At 36.9% G+C, this 22,733-nt stretch overlaps 1 long non-coding RNA gene and 1 other non-coding gene across 2 annotated transcripts in view; one reads left to right on the forward strand and one right to left on the reverse strand.

The window, feature by feature from the left end:
* The window catches only part of LOC139362056 (uncharacterized), a 53,450-nt gene that overhangs the window by 23,598 nt on the left and 7,119 nt on the right, over positions 1-22,733 (forward strand). Inside the window, exon 2 of the long non-coding RNA XR_011620343.1 lies at positions 1-22,733. This exon is cut by the window's left edge and continues 18,632 nt beyond it; it is cut by the window's right edge and continues 7,119 nt beyond it. This is a non-coding gene — a long non-coding RNA (uncharacterized lncRNA).
* LOC112424703 (U6 spliceosomal RNA) lies at positions 13,747-13,853 on the reverse strand. The gene has a single exon (XR_003015573.2). It is a non-coding gene; the product is annotated as a U6 spliceosomal RNA (small nuclear RNA).

The raw sequence follows: 22,733 nt of genomic DNA on the forward strand, positions 1-22,733 counted from the left end.
CAGAGCAGAACTTCTGTATCTTTCTTTCTTAATCTCACTCTCTTTCTGCCCCCTATTGTATTCCCACAGGACTTTAACCTTATTTCTTTTAGAGCACTTACCACTTTGCATCCACAAGTATTATCTAAGCATTCACGAACAACAGAACTTGAGATCCTTGACAGGTGGAAATATGCCCCCTCCATTTTTACATCCCTTTCAGAGGAGTTGATATTTAGCAGATGCTCTGTAAAACTTTGAATGAGTGAGAGAAATCATACCAAAATAGATTTTTTAATAGACAAAGACATAATGAAATAATTTGTTTATAGCTTCAGCCAGAATGCCTGGATTAAAGAAGGTCTGATACCATGTCTTCTTTAATGACTGGTTATGATTAACAAAAGGTATTTTAGTGGAGAAAATGCTTTCTCCTTCATGATGCGTATCGCTGCATTTTTTTCTTTTGTTGTGTCATTATTGATAACATTTTATCATTTCTTAGGGAAGCAATCAATTCCATTTCTATTGCTGCCCAGTTGGCTGCTGCAATTCTTATGCTGACCTCTCACTCTAAAGGTTCTACTTTGCATTAGGTCCTCTTCAGAGATAAACTTGCAAAGTGTTTGGTGATTAGATCAGGAGGCTGGTTTCAAGCATCCTATTTTTATCTTGATTGCCTGCCTTATTGTGTCACCTTGGACAAAACACTTAGTCCAGGTTTACATATAAAGTTTTTCACTTAAAAACTATGTCTCATGATAAATTCTTATTCAGACAGTAGAAAGCAATTTTCCTAAGTGCTTTACTTAATTGGTTTCCATCCACATATGATCTTCCAAGGCTGTACTTACATATCCCATCATGCAACATTGCCTCTATAATTCTCTACCTCTCAGGAAGGTACACGTCTCTGGTAATTTGTTTGTGGCTGCTGAGTTCATTCACTGATGCTTGCTCTTCATTCCCAGTGCTCTATCCTTTGAGGCAGACAACAATGTATTGCTTATTAAGAATATGGGTTGACCGTATAGAAGTAACACAAGCAGTGCTCTAAATGTTCAGTTTCCTAATATTAGCACCCAGGTTTGAAATGTGGCCAGTGGAATATGCTCCCTTGAGTTAGAAAATAAGATCCTTATCTGATGAAGTAGAGGTTGGGAGGAGGATCCTAGTGGGGAGAGTCTCTCCTTTATTATTTTCTGATAGTGTAGTGGACAGTGAAAGATTTTCTGTGGAAGGCAAGAAGAGCCTGAGAGAAAGAAATGTGCTGTCTGTCATGTGTTGTTTTTGCTATTTATATATGAGTTGAGTGCTGACTCAGCTAAGTATGTCTAATGAGGGGGCAAAAATCTGGGGAATTTGTGGTCCTCAAGGAGATGATAAATGCAAGAAACGAACAAGAACTTGGATTAATTTTCATCACCTGGCAGTTTTGTGAAAGACTTGTGTTGGGCTTAAACTTTAAGTGTTTTTTTTTTCCCACTTGTTTGAAAAGGTTTCAGTGATACCCTGTGGTTCTTTTATGTCTTGTATTAGTCCATTCTCTCACTGCTATAAAGAAGAATGCGCAATTTATAAACAAAACAAATTTAATAGGCTCACTCTTCTGCTGGCTCTACAGGAAGCATGATGGCTTCTGGGGAGGTCTCAGGAAACTTTCAATCATAGCACAAGGTGGGGAGAAAGCAGGCACATCTTACATGGGCAGCCCCGGAGGAAGAGAGAGAAGGGGGAGGAGCTACACATTTCTAAACAGCCAGATCTCATGAGAACTCTATCATAAGTTCAGCACTAGGAGGATGTTGCTAATCCTTTGCAAACTGCCCCCATGATCCAGTCACCTTCCACTAGGCCCCACCTCCAACACTGGGGATTATAATTCAACATGAGATTTGGGTGGGGACACAGATCCAAACCATATCAAGTCTTTTTGTAGGTATTTGTCATTCAGTTGCTTGAATTAAGGGTCTATCCTGTAGTCAGAACATAACAAGAATGTCAAACTCCCGACCTTGGCTTCCAGTTTATTGGCAACAGCAGTGACTAGTGAGGACTGCCTCAAGCAGAGGGCAGAGAGAGAGAGATATCTGGGTTTTCAGATATATAATATCTTACTTTGACCATCTGATTTGCATGTGTTCAAATAAAGCAAATAAAATATTTTTTTCTTTTTTCCTAATACCTGGGATTATATGAAAAGAGGTGTTGTCAAGGATAGTCAGCCAAAAATCTATTTGTTTCTATGAGTATTTTCAACAAATGAGACTCAAAATGTTCCTCAAATATACCAAGAAAAGGTCCAATTTTCTGCTTATATGTTATAGTTCTTTTTAAAGAGGCAAGGGATATCCTGACTAGATTGATAATAATAGTAAATATATATACTGCTCCATGCTCTGGTATCTTAGAATGACCTTTAATACCACTTTTTATGAAAATGTTAAATATTTCACCAATTTTAGTTATTTGGGTCAACTAACAATATCATAAAGTACATTCTGGTTCTGAGCTTGTCCTGAACCTTGAGTGGAACCAACTGGTATCTTTTGTCTCAGTTAGGTTGGTGGTCTCCTTGACTATACCTTGATTAACTCCTTTAATGTCTTTATTTCTGAAAGGTGATATTGAAACAAGCTCATTGGCACCTGTCAAATGTTTGACCTCAGAAGCTGATTGATGAGTCTATTTTTTGACTAATGGAGTTATTTATTCCTGATATGTATTTAATCCTGTTCTTCAACCTGATGGATGGGAAAGTATACTTACTTGAAAAGTGAAGAAACCCATGTGAGTTTTATTGATGGATAGGATAGGCATTATCTTGTGCATAGTTCAAAAGGAAAGATAAACTTTGATGGCTAAGTCAATGAGTTATGATTGGAATTGAACTTGTAGAATATCACTACTTAGTGAAGTGCTGAAACACATATATTAAATAAATAAGTAGAACACATTTTCTGAAACTGAAATGTCTTTGTTAAATAAATAAAGACAATATCTTTCTCTCTAAAGAAATGGCTGATGAAACTTGTATGATGTTTTAAAAGTAGATATATAAATGCGATATACCTTTTAATTTTAATTTTGTATTTAAAATATAAGGTATCAAAATAATTTCCTCCCTACTTTTACCTAAAAGAAAGTAAACTGCTTTTTTACCATAGGAAAGAGGAAAATCATCTATCTATGCTATATTCATATAATAATCTCTCTCCAAGTGATAATGGAGGCTGTAATATTGAAAGAAAATATACTTCCTATTTTCCTTCAATAAAAAGTGATCTAATGGGTACACAAGAAATTGTGATTTTTCTGCTACAAAGTTATGAGTTCTTTGAGGGAGTTAATTTGAGGAAGAGTTATTGTAACAGCTAAGGGGTGTTTTAAGAAAAGATTGACTTTGGAACTTGAATAACATTAATTTGAACTAGCAGAATACAAGATAAGGGAGATGGTTGGGATTAAATCTCAGACTAATTTTTAATAGACCAAAGGATTTTAAACTTTGTTAGACATTAGTAAGCCAATGGCTGTGCTTGAGATTAATGTGATCAGAGTTATAGTTAAGGAATTTTAACATATGGCATTTTGTAAGTTAAATTAAAAATGGATATTGACCATTTTTGCTTTGAGTGAAAAATAAAATTTAAAAAATAAATTATAAAAATGGGGAGATCTTGGAAGCAGGAATGAAAGTTGTTGGATGATTAAAATAATCTAGGTAATGGTTCATGAGGTCTGAATTTGGGTGATAGGTGTGGAGTACAGAATTAGTGAGAAACTGCAAGTGGGTAGAAATTTGGCAGCTGATTGAATGGAGAAAGCAAAGAGCAGAAGTCAAGGATGACTCAGAGCTTATGACTCTGAGTAATGAGTTGTTAGTTGTAGTAAACTTCTCGTAGCAAAGCTGTAAGAGATTATTGGTTCACTTTGGCCTATCCTACACATTGGGTATCATAAACATGCAGGCATTCCCAATGAGCTGATAGGTAGATGTTACTTGAGGTGAAACAATTTTTTTTCTTAACTTCTGTGGCAGATAGAGCTTATCTCCAAATTTCTACAAATAGCTTCTGATGCAAAATCTTCCAGAACTATTTTCTAAGGTGTTTTATATGTTCTGTCTCTGAACACTTTAAAAAATGTTTTAAAAGTTTTTTTAAAGATAGGTTTAAACAAGCTTCAAGACAGGTGTATATGGATTTTTTAAAGGCTAGAGGGAAAGTGAGAAATCACTTAATTTAAAGCTTCATCCTGAAGTTGTGGGAACTGAAGCCTAGAGAGGTAAAGAAAAGTAAATGCCTACAATCACTCAATGGCAGAAATTAGCTCATGGCTCCCGACTTCAAGTCTTGTACTCTTTTCAGAGTACACACAGTGGGTTTAACTATATACAATTGAAATTTTTATAGGTTGACAAATTTTAGAATATTAGGAATTACAATCTGATAGCAAAACACTTAAACAGGATAAAACATGTACACAGATAGAAATTTCTCTACTAAGAAGTGGTCCATCTATGTATTTACTTCGGAAGTTTTTTCAGTGACAAGTGGTGGGCAGAGATTAAAGTCGCACTAGAAATCTGGAAACTAAATAAATAACATTGATGGCACATTTATTTGGAGAACACTAAGCAAGAAGGTGTTTCAAGCACATTAAAACTTGAGAAAAGCAGAAAGGATCATAGACATAAAGTGTTTAGGATCATAGACCCAAAAATACTAAAGTAAAATTCAACCAGTGTATGTGGAAAACATAAATTTTTTAAAAGGGTATATGGAATAAGAAATCAAAGGAAGATTAATGTCTACTGCAGAATAAAGCCAAAATGCATATTGTTGTATAAGTATGCTAAGACCAGTGCTCAGTAGGCCATAGGTGAGTACCCAATTCACAAACATGGTTAGAACTTTGTTGTGTGGGAGACTAAACCAAAGAAATGGCAAGATTAGTAACTTGATCCTGACATCAGAACTGGAAGCAGAGGCCAAACACTGAAGGATAAAGAGGCTAAACAACTGTGGCTTCTTGGTAGAAACTTGCAGTTTTATGTTCCTTAATAACATGTTTATGGATAAAGGGATAGAAGTAGTACCTGCTTTTTTGATCAACATACATTTGTACTGTAGATGTCTGTATATTATTTATGTATGCATTATGGAGAGATTGGGGGAGAAAGAGAGATAGAGAATAGAAAGGGGGGCAAAAGAACGGAGTAAGGAAAGGAGACAAGAAAAGAATGCAAGCTAAAGAGACAGAGAGAGCATATGGCTGAGAATGAGGATGTGAGAGAGAAGCTTGATTTTCTTGTATCTACAAATAAATACATATTTTGAAACATGCACTGTTCATTCAATCAATGAACATTTATTATGTACCTATTTAGTGCATTGTTGGTCTCTTTTGATCCTAAAAGAAGCAAACACAAATTAAACAAAACAAAAACTAAAAAACTGACAGGTGTATACCTTGATGTTACAGATCAGGAAAGTAAGTCTCAGAAAGGAGAAGTGGTATGTACAAATTCACATGTCAGTGAAGGCCAGAGGTTTTCTTTAATACAGTAATTCTTTGCCGCTGAGTCTATCCCAAACAAAGTGCTCAGATTTATAAAAGAGAATAAAACATGACTGGGCGCGGTGGCTCACGCCTGTAATTCCAGCACTTTGGGAGGCTGAAGCGGGCAGATCACGAGGTCAGGAGATCAAGACCATCCTGGCTAACACGGTGAAACCCCGTCTCTACTAAAAATACAAAAAATTAGCCGGGCGTGGTGGCGGGTGCCTGTAGTCCCAGTTACTCGGGAGGCTGAGACAGGAGAATGGCGTGAACCCGGGAGTGGAGCTTGCAGTGAGCCGAGATCGCGCCACTGCACTCCAGCCTGGCGGAAAGAGCGAGACTCCGTCTAAAACAAAACAAAACAAACAAAACAAAACAAAACAAAACAAAAAACCAAACAAAACAAACACAAAAAATAATAGAATATATTGTAGTCAAACACAATGTAAACCACTGGTGGAGCCTTGGGACACAAGGAGCATGACCTGGCGCTGGTGAAAGAGAAAAATCCCATAGGGGTTTGTTTCAAGACCTGCAGACCAGCCCTGACTTTTCTAGAACTTTGCATCTGACTGGCAGAAAGGAAGCCTTCCTCAAGTATAGAGAAGATATGATGCTGCTCTCATTCTTCCAAGAAGTAATTTCTCTTATAAGAATAATTTCTCTTATAATTGCCCATGGAACAGATTCACAAGCACTACACTGGGTATGGATTAGAAGACCAGAGCATTAATCATGGCTGCACCAGCAATTAGCGGTGTGACCCTGGATACAGCTTCTCATGTCTTTGAGGCTTGGTTTACTTATTAAAAAGATTGGGCTGAAGGAGTTTTAATGTCCCTGCTAGCTCCGAAATGTTGAGAGTTTGAGAACACGGATACCTCTTCCTGTGAAATCTTTTGAAGTCTTATGAACTGATGCTGACTGAAAAGAGGCTGCTGATAGCGAGTGTTTGGCATTCACAATGGCCGCCTGATATCTGCCCATCCGTGTGTATGTTTGGAGATTTCCATTCCCCTTCTAACCACATTTTACGTCTCAGTGAAGAGATTATTTCCACTACTGGAGAGGAAACTGACTTTCTCAGCTTCCCGGAACTTCAGCTGTGGCATAAGCTACATTTGGGACCTACATTTTGGGAAGAAAAGATCCCACGGCCACTGGCTATGCTTTAAGACACTTTGAGAAGCAAGTGGTGCAAGTTCTCTCTCTCTGGAAGCAGACTTTTTTTTTTTTTCCTCATCAGAACCAATTCTAAGGTGGTTTGGGGCATTTTCTTTTCCGGTAACCTTGATCTTTGTTCTCCAGTTCTGTCACTAATTCTGTGAACTACTGAATTTATTTTTAATACTTCACCAGATCTTATCCTTCAAGGCCTTACTTTAAGTTTCATCACCTACTTTTTTCAGATCACTTGAATATACATATCCTCAGAAGTTTAAAAGTACTCATTGTTTTGGTCAAGTAGATGGGTAATTCTTAATTGTATCCTGTTTTTTTGTATTGTTATTTAAGCGATTAGACTTTTAGTTCTGCAGGTCAAGTTGTTTCCCATGGAATCTAGTAGAATGTTGTTATTTATTTATGCCTCAACTCTTTGAAAAAGGACCTATATCACTTATTGATCAGAATAATGCAAACACATCTTTTTATTTTTATTTATTTATGTATTTATTTATTTATTTATTTTTTTGAGATGGAGTCTTGCTCTGTCACCAGGCAGGAGTGCAGCAGCGCGATCTCGGCTCACTGCAAGCTCCGCCTCCCGGGTTCACACCATTCTCCTGCCTCAGCCTCCTGAGGGTGCCTCCTACAGGCACCCGCCACCACGCCCAGCTAGTTTTTTGTATTTTTAGTAGAGACGGGGTTTCATTGTGTTAGCCAGCATGGTCTTGATCTCCTGACCTCGTGATCTGCCCGCCTCAGCCTCCCAAAGTGCTGGGATTATAGGCGTGAGCCACCGCTCCTGGCCTTCAAACACATCTTTAGTCAGGAAATGAGGCAATCCATGTGAAACTCCCAAGTACACTTTTTGAATTGATGGATCCGTTTGTTATACTCTTCAAAAAGTTTCAACACTACCCTCAGCTCTTGCTACCTCATTTTGTTCTTTTGACCCTTAAGTCTTAGTTATTCCTTATGACATGGTAAAGATTGGACAATAAAACTAATTGTGACACTACTCAACAGAGAAAAGCCTGTGATGAATAGCATCAGGGGCACCTCGTGAAGAACTGTACTTTAAACATAAAAGGTTGCAGATGAATTGAGGAAAGGAAAAAAATATGAAAAAGAAAATGGAAAAAGCGACTCCAGGGAACTTATTAAAGAAAATACACTTATATAACTTGACTTATTGAAAAGAGAAGCTGGATATGATTTTTCAAATAGATATGAACACTTAAATGCAAATAAAATAAACCAAATTAAATAGAAAAATTCTTTTACTCAGCACAAGGGGGCAGAGTTAGCTCTTACGGAGAAATAAAGTGTCCTCAATACAAAGCCAACGGCTTAAAAACAGAATCTCTTCGCAAACTAGAAGACTAGAGTAGTAAAAAAACAGCACTGTGAAATTCCACACCACCTTTGCCTTCTACCTTCCCCTGCCCTCCATTATCAGAATTCTCAGACCACCCCCACAAAGAAATTGTTTCTGATCCTGATTTACAGCAGGGGAGTTTGAGGCACACAGAAATTATTATCTGACTGATTTTGTGTAAAAGTAGATCCATGATTTTCTGACCATAAACTTCACCATTTGTGCAAGAGAATAATCAGCCTTTCTCAGATGGGTGTCTAGAGACAATGGATTGTGTAGCTATGATCCTTGGCCTATAAGAGTTAGCCACTTAATGCAGAGGGCAGAACAAACACACAAAAGAGCCTCTATTATCCATGCACTAGGAAGACAATAGCTTAACTGGCACACGTGGAAGAAACTGTGTGTCTACACTTACATCTCTATCTCTGTGCATGTTTATGAATTTTATGCACCTATGCAAACATACCTGACTGATAGGATTAGTCTGGAATGTTTTCCAAAAAATGAACTTTGAATATAATTTCAGAAGACAGTGAGAGACACAGTGAGACCAGAGCCAACTCATCCTCCCAAAGTAGGACAGCAGTATTGTTCAGCCAGGCATTTTACACCATAGCATCTTGTCTCACTGTTTTGCCATCACTGCCATAAGGGCTCCGAGGAGGTAAGGAAGCTTATCCAGTGCTCCTGATTTCAGATTATGCCCTTAAGTCCACTGAGGTTCATTATCCCAAACACTTGTTCCTAATACCTTCACAGCTTTTCATCCTTTTGTCTCTACTTGAATTTAACAATTTATTAATATAAGAAGACTAGATTCTCCTGTGCACCAACCTACAGAGCTTTAGTGCTTGCGTTCTAAGGAGTCCTGCAGCAACACTCCGATCTATTGAAGCATGTCCACTGATATACAATGCACTTTGTTTTAAAATATGGTTTCCTTCAACATTTTTCAAGCCCTGAAGACAACCTACGAGCGTCTGCTGAGACTTAGCAGCTGACTAGTTTCACTCCCTTTTGATGTGGGGTCGAGTTTAAATTGAGCTACGGACAGTCGTACTGGAATGCAACAGCATTTTATTGCAAAATGGATTGTTTTGAATGGTTTATAATGCTTTATACCAGGTAAAGCAGAAAAACAGAAAATGAAATGGAGCATATCATCCATGAGAGGCAGTGGGTTATCATACTTCCACAGTGAGATGCCTCCGTCCTCTCAATCTCACCCTAATACCTCTTCCCTTTCCACTCCTTTCCATACACATATACCAGAAGAACAATTTTTCCCTCCACAAAGAAGGATGGCCTTAAGACCTTTGGCGAAAGGGTCAGCATACCAGATCAAGTAGCAATCCTGCCAAACCTGTGAATCATTAGGCCTTTGTGACTAAGGAGCATTGCAAACCATGGGCCATACCAAGTGTGAACCAGAATTGCTACCTAGGCTATGGAGGAACATGGAAAATAAAGGAGGGAGAAGAAATGAGACTCCTATTTCCTAGCATTAGCATTTTCCAAAACAAAACCCAAGATATGAATAAAGTGACTCATGCCTTTTAAATCAAAGTAGGATTTTGTTGAAAGACATGTGAGTGTAGAGACAGTCTAGCCTGTGCAGTTCAGAATGAGTAAAGTTACATGCACATGTTGTCAGCCAGCGGCAGGGAGCCAGAATGAAAAACAGAGTGAGGGGGAAAGGTGTGAGATACTTAATCTTTACTAAATTATCTCAGAATCATCTTAGATTTCATGGATGTAGGATGACTCACTTTCTGCCACAGTGCCAAGGGGCAACTTTGAGAGACAAATTATAAACGATGGGATTGCTAATAAAGGTAAGGAAAAATGACACTCTGATATTGGCAGAGATGTAAGGGAAACAGTATAAACTCAAACTGAGAGATATGAAAAGCAGCCCTATGTATCCTAGGATATACCAATACTAAAGCAATGAATTAAAGCAAAACAAAAGAAAAAAGAAAAAAAGAATGGGATCACTCTCTTTACAGAAACTGAAAATAGAAGCAAGATATACCCACTTATGTTCTATATTTTAAAACAACAAATTCTAATATCTTTGATGATAGAAACTTTGTCTTCTTTGTCAGCTTTTTAAAAAATATTAGCCCTCAAGGTAATCCCATTAGTTTGGGTTATCTCAGAAACAGATGCCAAGACAGAATTACAAGTACAAGAGATTTATGGTAGGAACTGCCAGCGTTGGATAAATGGGGGAAAAGGAGGTATAGGCAGGGAAAGGCTTCAGACTGCAATGCTGAAAGGAGAGAAGAAAGAAAGGATTTTGTAGGAAGAGTCACAGACTGCAGCACAGTTCTTAGAAAGATCTCAGTCAGGTGGATGGAAAAGCAAAAGTGACCTGTTACAGAAATCCAATAGGAGTGGGTCAGAATCAGTAGCCCTGCTGGGACCAGGCATTGACTGAGGGAAGCCTGGCAGGAGGGTGGCCTTGACAAGAATGTGCAATTGACCCAAAGGGGCAGCAACCAGGAGTCTCTGTCACTTCTTCTCTCCAAAAGCTCAGGTTCTCCAGAAAGGGCATCTGAATAACACACATCTGTGGCCTCTGTACAAGTTCTCATTACATTTTGGTTGAATCCATTAAGTCATTTACAGCCAATGTCCAAATCTAATCTTCCCGCATACCTGCACACACAGTCCTTATATTCTCTACTGTCATCATATGTCACCCATGCCTTTTAATGGCCGCTATCAGCTATGGGATTTCACTTCTAAACAAACATAAGTGGTATAAGTGTTGTGATGTAATCCATGACTGGAACCTGCCCTTGGGGTGACCCCGTAGAATAGGAGACAGTCCCATGTTCTCCTACCTCTTCTGAGACCTTGGTTCATCAGTTCTTACCTTATTTTCACATATATTTTTAAAGATATTGCTCCCTTACTTTCTGATTATAATTATGCTCAAATTCTCTTTACATTGTTTAAAAATCCCCAGCCCAATCACACTTTATACTGTTATTCTATTGTACCCCTTAAATGTGGAGTTACTCTGGGATCAGTTTTTACCCATGTTCTATTCTCTGTTAGGTTTCAAAAGTCTTTCTAGACTATTTCTTACTCTTCTTCCCCAAGCCAAAATGCATTAGCTGCCCAACCTTTCTCTGCAGGCCTATGGAAAGACTATGGCTGTCTGTCAAATAAGTCTTCCTATCCTTTTCCTTTTTTGTAGTCTTTGGTTTTCTTATTCCTTCTACCCAAGTGAGCTGTCCAGTTCTTTGAGGGTTGATACTAAGAGTCTAAACTATTTCCTAAATACAGAATGAGGCCTGGCCCATGGTAGTTCTCAATTAAGGTTTGTTGAGTGAATACTAAATACAAATCAATTGAAGCAGAATATGGTTTGGTGATAGTGAGGAATGAAGAAATCGATTGAAACAGAACAATAATTTCCGTTAGAGTAGATTTCTTAAATAACATAATTTGTCTAAATGTAAGGTTGAGTAATGCTGGCAGCAAATTATCATGCCTTGCTTTTGCCAGTAGGAAGTGGACAGGATAGAAACGTGCTCCTATCTGGACAGAATACCACTGTGACTGGGCACCCACACCTTTTCTCATTTATTAGAGGGGATGGTATGTAGTTGATGAAAATATCCAAGAAAAATAAGAGAGCTTGGCTTAAAGGAAAAGTTATTAAGACTCAAGGTCACTCATTAAGATCTGAAGCAAACCATGTGACGGGGACACAAATATCATCTGAGCATGAAAATCTATATTCATTCAGGGAAAGAAGGGGTCATATAGTATTGTTAATTCATTGCCAGTGTTTGTTTATACAAAGTACATTGAATTTGCAAATCAAAGTAAATTTAGAGGTGATTTAGAACAAACAGGAATATTTTTTTGAACTCAGAGAAGTGATACCCCAGAGGACAAATTGCCCCTCAGCTTTGACTGCATTTGATTATGATGTAAAATATTCCTAATCAAAAGAGATGGTTCTCTACATCTAAAATCGGGGTTTTAAATTTTTTCTTAAGACTTTGAAGCATTACCAGGCCTAACCCTAGTACCAGGAACAAAGACTTGTTTGTGGTAGAAACGATCCTTTAATGAAATGAAGGCACAGAGCTTGTGCAGCTGAAAGTAGACTGAACCAAGGAATGTAGCCTCTGGGTGTACAAGAGAAAGCCACAGGCAGTTATCTGGCTGAAGGTCAAGTAAGTCTTTCCTTGCCCCTCCACACATGCAGGAAAGAAAGGGAAGAGAAAAATCTCTCTTGCCCCCAAAGTAATACTTTTCCTTTCTTTCTTCCTTACTCCTTTCCCTTCTTCCCTCCAGGACTCTGACTGTATCTAGAGGTGAAAGGATCTGACCCTGAGAAAAGAACTTTATGTCTTCAGGACCCCAGTAGTTCAGGAGCATATTAGAGATGAGGGCCTGAAACTGAAAGAGTGATAACTGTTTTGTTTTGTTTTAGTAATTTAATGGAGACATTCTCTCTCACTCTCTCACTCTGTCTTACTCTGTGTCTCTCTCATCTCTTTCGGTCCCTTATTATCTGTCTCTTAACTTTTTTTTTTTCCCATAAACAACCTTAATCTGATAAGCAAATAATGATTGCTCAAGGTGTGCAGGAGGAAACAGGTGAGGAGTGTAGAGAAGGATGTACATTTCTCTCTTAAGACTGAACATCATCAGTCTTCTTAATTCTCAGTAAGTGAAAAAAAAACAAAAACAAAAAAAACGCTTTCATGGTAGGTTCACAGCTGTCCCTTCTCTAATTCAATTCAAATCCAAATCTACCCATTTGTCTTGGATATGGAATCTCTCATAATTACCACAGGTTTTTGTTTGTTTGTTTGTTTGTTTGTTTTTAATAAGAATTGCACCTGATTGTATTTATGGTTCTCAACTCAGGATATATATTAGAATTATTTAAGAAGCCTTAAAAATTCTGACTTTCAGACCAGTCCAATAATGAATTCAATCAGAAACTCTAGACGTGGGACCCAGGCATTTGTACTTTTCTTTTTTTTTTCTTTTTTTCAATGTTTAAGTTCTAAGGTACATGCACGGGATGTGCAGGTTTGTTACATAGGTAAACGTGTGCCATGATGGTTTGCTGCACAGATTAACCCATCACTTAGGTATCTAACCCAGCATCCATTAGCTATTCTTCCTGATGCTCTCCCTTCCCCTAACCCCCGCAGAGGCCCCAGTGTGTGTTGTTCCATGTGTTCTCATCATTCACCTCTCACTGGTAAGTGAGAACATGCGGTGTTTGGTTTTCTGTTCCTGTGTTAGTTTGCTGAGGATAACAGTTTCCAGCTCTATCCATGTCCCTGCAAAGGACATGATCTTGCTAGTTTTAATGGTTGCATAGTATTCCATGGTTTATATGTACCACTTTTTTAAATCCAGTCTATCATTGATGGGCATGTGGGTTGATTCCATGTCTTGGCTGTTGTGAATAGTCCTGCTATGAACATATGCATGCATGTATCTTTATAATAGAATGATTTCTGTTCCTTTGGGTATATACCTAGTAATGGGATTGCTGAGTCAAATGGTATTTTTTGCTTCTAGATCTTTGAGGAATTGTCACACTGTCTTCCACAATCGTTGAACTAATTTTCATCCCCATCAACAATGTAAAAGCATTTCTTTTTCTCAAAAACATGGCATGCTTCATGAATCTGCATGTCATCTTTGTGCAGGGGGCATGCTAATATTCTCTGTATCGTTCCAATTTTAGTACATGTGCTGCCAAAGCAAGCACTATATTTTTCAATACTTCAGACAATTCCAAAGTGTGGTCCACGTGGAGGACCACTGTTTAGGGTCAGAGTTTAGGGTCATCTCAGCAAACAGACACACAATATCCTAAGGTATTCATCTCTCAAACACATATTTTGACTTACTAGCAGAGTAAAACTATGAAAAACATGTCAAGTTAGACTTTAAACATTTAGCTTTCTATAGATATGAACATGAAAACATGTACAAAAATGCCACAGTAAAATTAAACCAATTAATGCGTTACTGGGCAAGGACTAGTAAAAGTGTACTTTAACAAAGCGTTCAAATTATTTGTGTCCACATGGTGAGTATAATATTGGCTATGACATGGACTGAGAGTATATTTTTATATTAAATTGCAGTACTAAGGAGCTGTTTAAAAAATCAACTTCTGTTATGGTGCTATGCTTGGATAAGAACATAAATGATTGACAGTTTTGCAGGATCATGCTGAAAAATCCCACCCACTTCAAGATAACTAAAACATGAAGTAGGCTGTAAGTGGAAGTGTCTGGAGAATTACTTTTTTTTTTTTCCCCTGACAAGTGATGTATAGGATTTGATTTTTGGGGAGTAGTAATTTGTTTCCAGTTTTGGTTAACTCTAAACTATCCATGACCATAGACCTCAGAGACTCCATATCGTTACTTGATTTTTCTCGTTTACATATGCTACAAACGTATTTATTTACTGTGGGTTCATTACTGAAGAACAAAGATAAATAAAAATACAGCTTCTCCCATCAGGTTGCTCACAGTGTAAGGCATTACTTCTCAAAATAGAGTCAGAATTACTCTGGTGCTGTGAAAATGTAGATTCTCTGTGATTCTAAAGATTCTGACAAAAGTTTGCAGTAGAACCCAGGAAGCTTCATCTTTATGGACTTCCACATGGATTTAGTGGAAGGATTTATAATGTGAATCTTTTTGGAAATGACTTTGGTGTTCTAAAACTATCTGTGGTGAAGAATCCATTCTCAATTTTTTGTTTGTTTGTTTTTTGATGTTATGAATAAAGCTGCTGTGAACATTCAAAAAAAATTTCAATGTACAAAAGACTAAGTAAAATCTATTAAAACGCCAGGTGCAGTGGCTCAGGCCGGTAATCCTAGCACTTTTGGAGGCTGCGGAGGACGGATCACGAGGTCAGGAGATCGATTCCATCCTGGCTAACACGGTGAAACCCCGTCTCTACTAAAAATACAAAAAATTAGCCGGGCGTGGTGGCGGACGCCTGTAGTCCCAGCTACTCGGGAGACTGAGGCAGGAGAATGGTGTGAACCAGGGAGGTGGAGCTTGCAGTGAGCAGAGATCGCGCCACTGCACTCCAGCCTGGGAGACAGAGCAAGACTCCGTCTCAAAAACAAAAAACAAACAAACAAACAAAAACTAATAAAAAATAATTTATAAGGAAAAAAGCAATAAAGGGAAAACATACAAAATACAATCTCTGAGTTTCATTATTAGATTCAATAAACATAAAATTACTGTGTGAAAAAGTTTTTAAATGCCTGCTCTTAGTTTTTGTACTTACTCTGTTACAGACTGATAATTTGCAGACTGACACTGATCCACACACCAAACACTGAGTACTATTATTTCCAATTTTTGTTCAGAATAGCACTAATTCTGTGAAATGCCAATAGGCTAGAAACCAGAGAGAAAGAGTCAATGGTCAATTAAGTTTGGGAAACTGTCAGATAAATAAAATTTCCTTACAATAAAAGATCTTAAGGCCGGCGCGGTGGCTCAAGCCTGTAATCCCAGCACTTTGGGAGGCCGAGACGGGCGGATCACCAGGTCAGGAGATAGAGACCATCCTGGGTAACACGGTGAAACCCCGTCTCTACTAAAAAATACAAAAAACTAGCTGGGCGAGGTGGCGGGCGCCTGTAGTCCCAGCTACTCGGGAGGCTGAGGCAGGAGAATGGTGTAAACCCGGGAGGCGGAGCTTGCAGTGAGCTGAGATCCGGCCACTGCACTCTAGCCTGGGCGACAGAGCGAGACTCCGTCTCAAAAAAAAAAAAAAAAAAAAAAAAAAAAAAAAATCTTAAAATGTCTACTATACCAGTTTGTTTGTAAATGCAACAGAAAGATAGCATATGGGTTTTCCTAAAATTATTCAACCATGGATTTGTTTCCAAGAGCTGATTAACAACCCTAAGAACCCAGTCTTGAGTTGAACACAGTTAAGGAGATGCTGATCTAGATAACTTTCCTTATTTTACCATTGAGGAAACAGAAACCTACAGATGTCAGGTGACTTGGCTTATAGTCAAACAACATTTACCAGTTCACTGAATAATTAATCTAATTAAATTTATTTATAATAAATTAAGCAAAAATTTAATGAGTATTTATTTATTAGGGTCAGGTACTCTACCAGGTGTCTCGTCTTCCAGATTTATCATTGGAATCTTTTATGCACATGAAATGCATAACCATCTACCTCAGGAACTCTTGGTTCTCATTTTTCTGCAGACACATGTATTCCTGTGTTGTTTACTTTGTGTGCTTCAATCGTTCTTTCTAAGATTTCCCTGCTGTTTATAACTGAGGACATTTTTCTGGATGAGGTTGGCCTAATCTTAGCCAACTTTGTTAAGACTGAATAATCAAGCAATCTGGTAAAAAGATTGGCATATTTATTTAGTTTTGTTTTTATTTCAACGAATATTTGCATAGCAGTTACTAAGCGTCCATTTTTTCAGCTACTACTGGCCAAACAACGTTCTTAGCATTTTACATGTACTAACTGATTATACTTTAAATGAAGGATTTGATTATTTTTATTGGACTTATTTGGAGATCAGGAACATGAGACATGGAAATATTAACTGGCTTGTCCAGGGTTATAGAGCTTATACCTGGTAGACTTAGGATTCAAACTCAAGCAGTCTGGTTCCAGAGTTCATATTATACCAGGTAGAATTGTACATCCACTTTATGAGAATAGCAAGTATACTGGTTTAAAGTAATAGGAAATTACCCAAATGAGCAAGAATTATTCTGAAGAATTCAGGGTTGTAAGGGAAAGGGATCTTAATGTTCAGATAAATGATTTTCCTTTTCCACTGTAATTCATCTGGATGAGAAACTGTTTTCTTCAGGAATATGACAGAGAGGATTTTCAAAGACAGTGAAAATTGTGTAGACATATTATCTTAAAGGAGAATGATCCTTAAAGATGATCATAACTAGAGTTCTTAATTGCATTTTAGAAGTAGGAACAACTGTAGATTTTCTGTAATAAAATAATGGTGGGATTATCTACATGTACTGGGAGATGGTTTAATAAACAGAATCGTCTTAAAAATGTTCTACTATGATTTTTTGCCATTTATTCATTAAAAACAAGTTATTGAGTATCTATCATGTGCTACGTAGTATGAAAAGTGCGAGGGATACAACACTGACTAAAACAAGTTGTCTGCCTCCATTCACATCAGTCTGCTGGAGGAGAAAGCTTTAAAACACAAAATTAAACCAACAAATGTGCTGCATAGTACTGTTTATCTGCACAGTAATTTATTATGAAGCAATATATAACAGCATATTCTTCAATATAATATTTTTGTGTGTGTTCCCCCAAGAGAATCATGACTTGTAGGTTTGAGAATCACTACTCTGGTTTCCACTTTCACTTTATAGATCAGCATAATGGATACTCTGGAGTTTATGACTCATCTCGTTGAAGATGTGGTGGAACCAGGGATGGCCTTCATGTCAACAGATTCTAAATCAATGGTTGTTTTTTATATTTCTGACTTGTGGAGTCATTTTTGTTTCATCTTACTATCCACACAATTATGAGCTAATAGAAGATAGCTAATTCCTTCTCTTTTATTTATTATGAAAGAAAATGTTTTGATTTAGAGTTGTTTACTGTAGGCCAAATTTTCATTTTCAGCATTCTACCTTTATATAAATTGATACATGGACAGTATATTTTTACGTAATTGTTCATAGGTTATATATTTTTATCTTTCAAATGAATCAAGTATCAACATGTTTAAGATTAATTTTATGACTAAGAACTCTTTATTAAAAAACTAAAACATTATCAATAAAAAAAAAATACATTTCAAAGAAGTCACTTTTGGCCTCCAAGCCTTATTCTTGGTCCCCTTTCTACCTTTCTAGATGTAGCCACTGATCACATAAGTGAGTTTAATATGAGTTCTCCGGGTTATTTTCCGTATGTCCATATGCTTCTGTTATAACTATACCTCTATGGTAACCCCAGAAAAAACACTACAATTTCTTAATATGGTGTTGTACTGAAAGTATCTTTTAGCCATTTGCTGGTTTTACAGTAGAATATCAATTTATTTTATAAGACATAGATCTACCTTGTTCTTCCTAACTGTTGCATAGTGTTTCACAGTTTGGATGTAACACAGCTTATTCGACTGTCCAAACAATTCCTGATTATAAACCATGCTACAATGAATATCTCTGTAGAGCTTTTTTATACATTGAATAAAATTTTCAACCTGTCAACTGTAAGCCTAACAGGAACAAGGCAGCCACATTTCTAACAAGCAGTCAGTAACTCAGCACAGGCTATCAAGGCAGAAATTACCTGCCGTAAGATGTTAACATTTTGCTCTCATAGGTCAGCTTCATGGAAGTAACATGCAATGCTAGGATAGTAGCAAAAACAAAGGAAATTGGCATATTGTTAATGAATAAATACAACTTAATCAGTCCAGAAATATTTACCAAAGACTTGCCTACCTGACGCCAGGGTTTGTGTTACATGTAAGGAAAAACAATGGTGAACAAGACACAGATTCTTCTTTCAAGGAACTCACAATCTTAAGGGAAAGAGAAAGACATATAATTAAAGTTTATTTCCTTATGTCGTTCAAGTCTTTTTGTAGGGATATGAGTAGGGTAGCGTGAGGCCTTACTGGAAAACCTCCTGAAAGGGTAGGTGTGTCTACTAAGTCTTTTCAAGGTGTGACTTCTCACTTGAGATCTGAAGGAGGACCAGAAATCGCAGCCAAATGCTGGGGGTGAGTTGGGAAGGACATTCCAGGGAGAGCAAACTGCATGTGCAAACACATAGAAGACAGAGCTATGTGTAAGTGGGAGTAAAAATAGCTTAGTGTTTACTACTAGAGTGTAAATATTAAACTATGGTATGAAATATGAGAGATATACAAACTGTTACAAATGCATGGTCTTTATTTTAGTATTATAATTTTGATTACATCCACCAAAATATATTTTATTCCTTTTGTAGTAACCCACTCATATTTAACATTATAATTCAATGCACAAGATCCTTAGTCATTTATTCAATATTTAACAAATATCTACTGAGTCATGACTTAATGAAAGGTGATATCTTGGATGTTAAATTCATATTTCACTCAAGGGAAGAAAGATATTCTTAATTTTAAGTATAATGTCCATTAACACAATTTGAAACTGGAAGGTAGCAAGAAGAAAACAGTGCAGCTATGAAATCAGGAGCCATATTCAAAAAGAAAAATGTTTTCTCCATAAAAAGTTAAAATTTATACTGGTTTACATCACACACATTGTTGATATTTCAGAATAAGAATTGTTGTTAGAAAGAAAACTTACCTGTGGTCTTATGAACCAAAAATTTTAAGTAGAATTTTTTTTTTGCAGTGGAATCTTCACAATTATCCAGTTAATTCCATTATTTATTGTGACAAGAATAATAATAGGTATCAAATTATTTAATTAATTTAAGAATATATGCTTTATTATATTTTATTCTCTACTTCATCTTTTCTCCCCTATCCCTTAAGGATATCTCATCATTTTATGTCTTTGTGATTCTTTAATTTGGATTTGGTCAAATAAAATATAAAACAACTCTATCACAACAGCCACTTCAATAATCAAGATGATAATGTAATAATGGAATGTTAAAATATTGTCTCCTTTGAGATAAAAGTAATTTGAAATACATGTTTTCTACTTAGATTGTTTTCAGACACCCAATTGGATGCCTAATTGGAAAGCATGAGGAAAATCCCAGGGAAGCATCATCACCACGGAGAATATGAGGAAAAAAATAAAATGGCTTGTGTAGGAATAATCAGGAGAAAAGTTTAATGATTTTGAACTTTGAATAGTATATTTAAAGTGCTACCTTCCAGTTTCAAATTGTGTTAATGAATAATTATACTTAATTAGGAATACCATTGTCCCCTTGAGTGAAACCTGAATTTAACATCCAAGATATCACCTTTCATTAACTCATAACTCAGTAGATGTTTGTTAAATATTGAATAAATGACTAAGAATATACTTTAAATATACTACTCTGTATAATTCAATGCACATGATCTTTAGTCATTGAGTAGTATATTTACTCAACTACTCAACTTAGTCTGTTGCGTAGTATATTTAAAGTGGCAGAGGATATGCCTACAGATGCCAAAATGGAATTTATTTCCTCATTCCACAAAATTTAAGTGCCTGCTTGGTACCTGGCACAGTTCTAGATACCTGTGATTCTTCATTGACTAGAACAAAGATGACTGCATCTCTGTCAAATGTTAGGAACTTCTTATTTTCATTTACCAAGAAAAATCTAGCAAAAGGAAAAACATATAACCTATACTATTAAAAGGTTTATGCAGATGTGTATGTTTCTTATGTGACCAGTTCAGTGGAAGGTGCAAGTGTTTTTTGAAGGGGGGATTTGTGAAATTATTGCCAGCGGACATTTTCTAGACGCTTACTTTTTTTAGAATGTCTTGCTATCACGGGAAAAAACCTGGGATCTAGTGCTCTGTGGAGATAGATGACATTTGCCTGATCGACGTCTATGATTTCTATGTCATACTTTATAGCCCAAACATAAATGCATTATATTTTAACTGTAATGCTGCTACTCATACTTTAAAATCTGCTTACAGTGGGCTATTGAATTAGTTTTAACATTTATTCATTTTAAAATTTATACTTCTAACTCATTGTATTAATGAATTTTTTTCAACAGAGATAACTTAGTGTCATGTTAGTTGGTTTTACTAAAATTGGTGTATTTTTATGAGCATTGGATTTTAATCTTAAACTCTTCTCTCAATGAAAGACCACAATATTTTACTACAACTATCTGGCAGATGTGCACAGAGATTTAAGGCTTGACTTGTTACCACCTTCTCCCTCATGGGATTTTCATTAGAGATATCCTTACTCTTCAAACTTCAGATGATAGAGAAAAAAGTACCAAAGGGAGAAAGTGGATTAGTAGGAAGCTTAAGGGAAAGAAAAGTGTCAAGATCCTTCAGGCATAAAATCAAATTTGAAACACTTGAAAATTGTAAGGGTCTAGGAATGTAGATAAGGGTCTAAGGTTGTATATAGAAAAGGTATCCATAAAAAGTTGCAGGTGGGGAGGAAAATAATGGTATGTGTGGAGGAAAAAGCACTACTCTAAATAATATTATTTAAGAGAAAAGATTCAATGGAAAGTTATATCTTTAAGAAGTGATCATGTGTGTGTGAGTACACACATCCTTCTTGTATCAGTCCATTTTCATACTGCTATGAAAAAATACCTGAGACTGGGTCATTTATAAAGAAAAAAAGGCTTAATGCACTTGCAGTTCCACATAGCTGGGGAGGCCTCACAATCATAGCAGAAGGTGAAAGAGGAGCAAAGGCACATCTTACATGGTGGCAGGCAAGAAAGTGTGTGCAGCGTAACTGCCCTTTATGAAATCATCAGATCTCATGAGACTTACTATCACAAGAACAGCATGGGAAAAACCCGGCCCCATGATTCAGTTACCTCCGGCCAGGTCCCTCCCACAACACGTGGGGATTATGGGAGCTACAATTCCAGATGAGATTTGGGTAGAGACACAGCCAAACCATATCACCTATGATGGTGTTTGAAGGTAATTTGTTTGGGTTTTCTCTATTTATTGAATTTAATTTGCTTGCTTCTCTCTTTCTCTCTCTCTCTCTCTCTCTCTCTGTCTTGGCACTATTTTCTCTCTATTATTATGGTTGGTGTACTGTTATACTTACCCAATCCTACCTGGTAGACAGTAAGCTGTGTCAGGATAAGGGTTGGGAAAGGGCATTCTCTGTCCCTGTGGTACTCAGCATGTTACCATATACATATATACTAATCTTATTCAAAATCCTTTTGTTGAATGAGGAAACGAATGACTAATTGGATGAATGACTGAACAGATAAATAAATGAAAAACCAAATGAGTAACGTATTAGGTCTTGGAAATAGTGCAATTTAAACTTAAAGTGGTAGATACAGTATTACTGGTTAAGTTTCTTAGGAAGCGTACTCTGAGACAAAGACCAAAGTTCATTCAAAGTGATATTGAGTTTAACAACTGTGGGAGAGTGAAGGCAGCATGATTGGTCAGAGGGAATTGCTGATCCACAATGTATTTACGACAGAGGCCATAAAGTCCTGGCCCTGCACAGGCCAGTCATTAGGCAAAGCCTGTCCCAGAAAGGTTGTGACTTTGGAGGAAGCTCAATTGATATCTCAGTGAGAGACTCAGCAGTGGGGGAGTGAATGTTCTGGTTCTATAGGTGAGGGTCTAGAGAATCACCACAGACTCTACTACAAATACCAGAAACAACCAAGGGTGCCATTTCCATGGAAGGCAAATCCAGGGCCAATGAATGGAAGAGAGGACATTTTCAGCTCAAAATTAAAAATCTATTTAAATAATTGTCATCATTTAAAAAATTCTTAGAATGCAAATATTTAAACAGAACCTAGTCTGTTTTGTTCCATCACATAATTATTAAGCATCAGATGCCAAAGGGAGAGGATAAGATTTAAGATAATTCCCCGCTCAGCGATTGTCATTTTACATTCTTCTTCTTCT

Source organism: Macaca nemestrina, chromosome 2, assembly GCF_043159975.1.
Source record: "Macaca nemestrina isolate mMacNem1 chromosome 2, mMacNem.hap1, whole genome shotgun sequence".
Classification (NCBI taxonomy): Eukaryota; Metazoa; Chordata; class Mammalia; order Primates; family Cercopithecidae; genus Macaca; species Macaca nemestrina.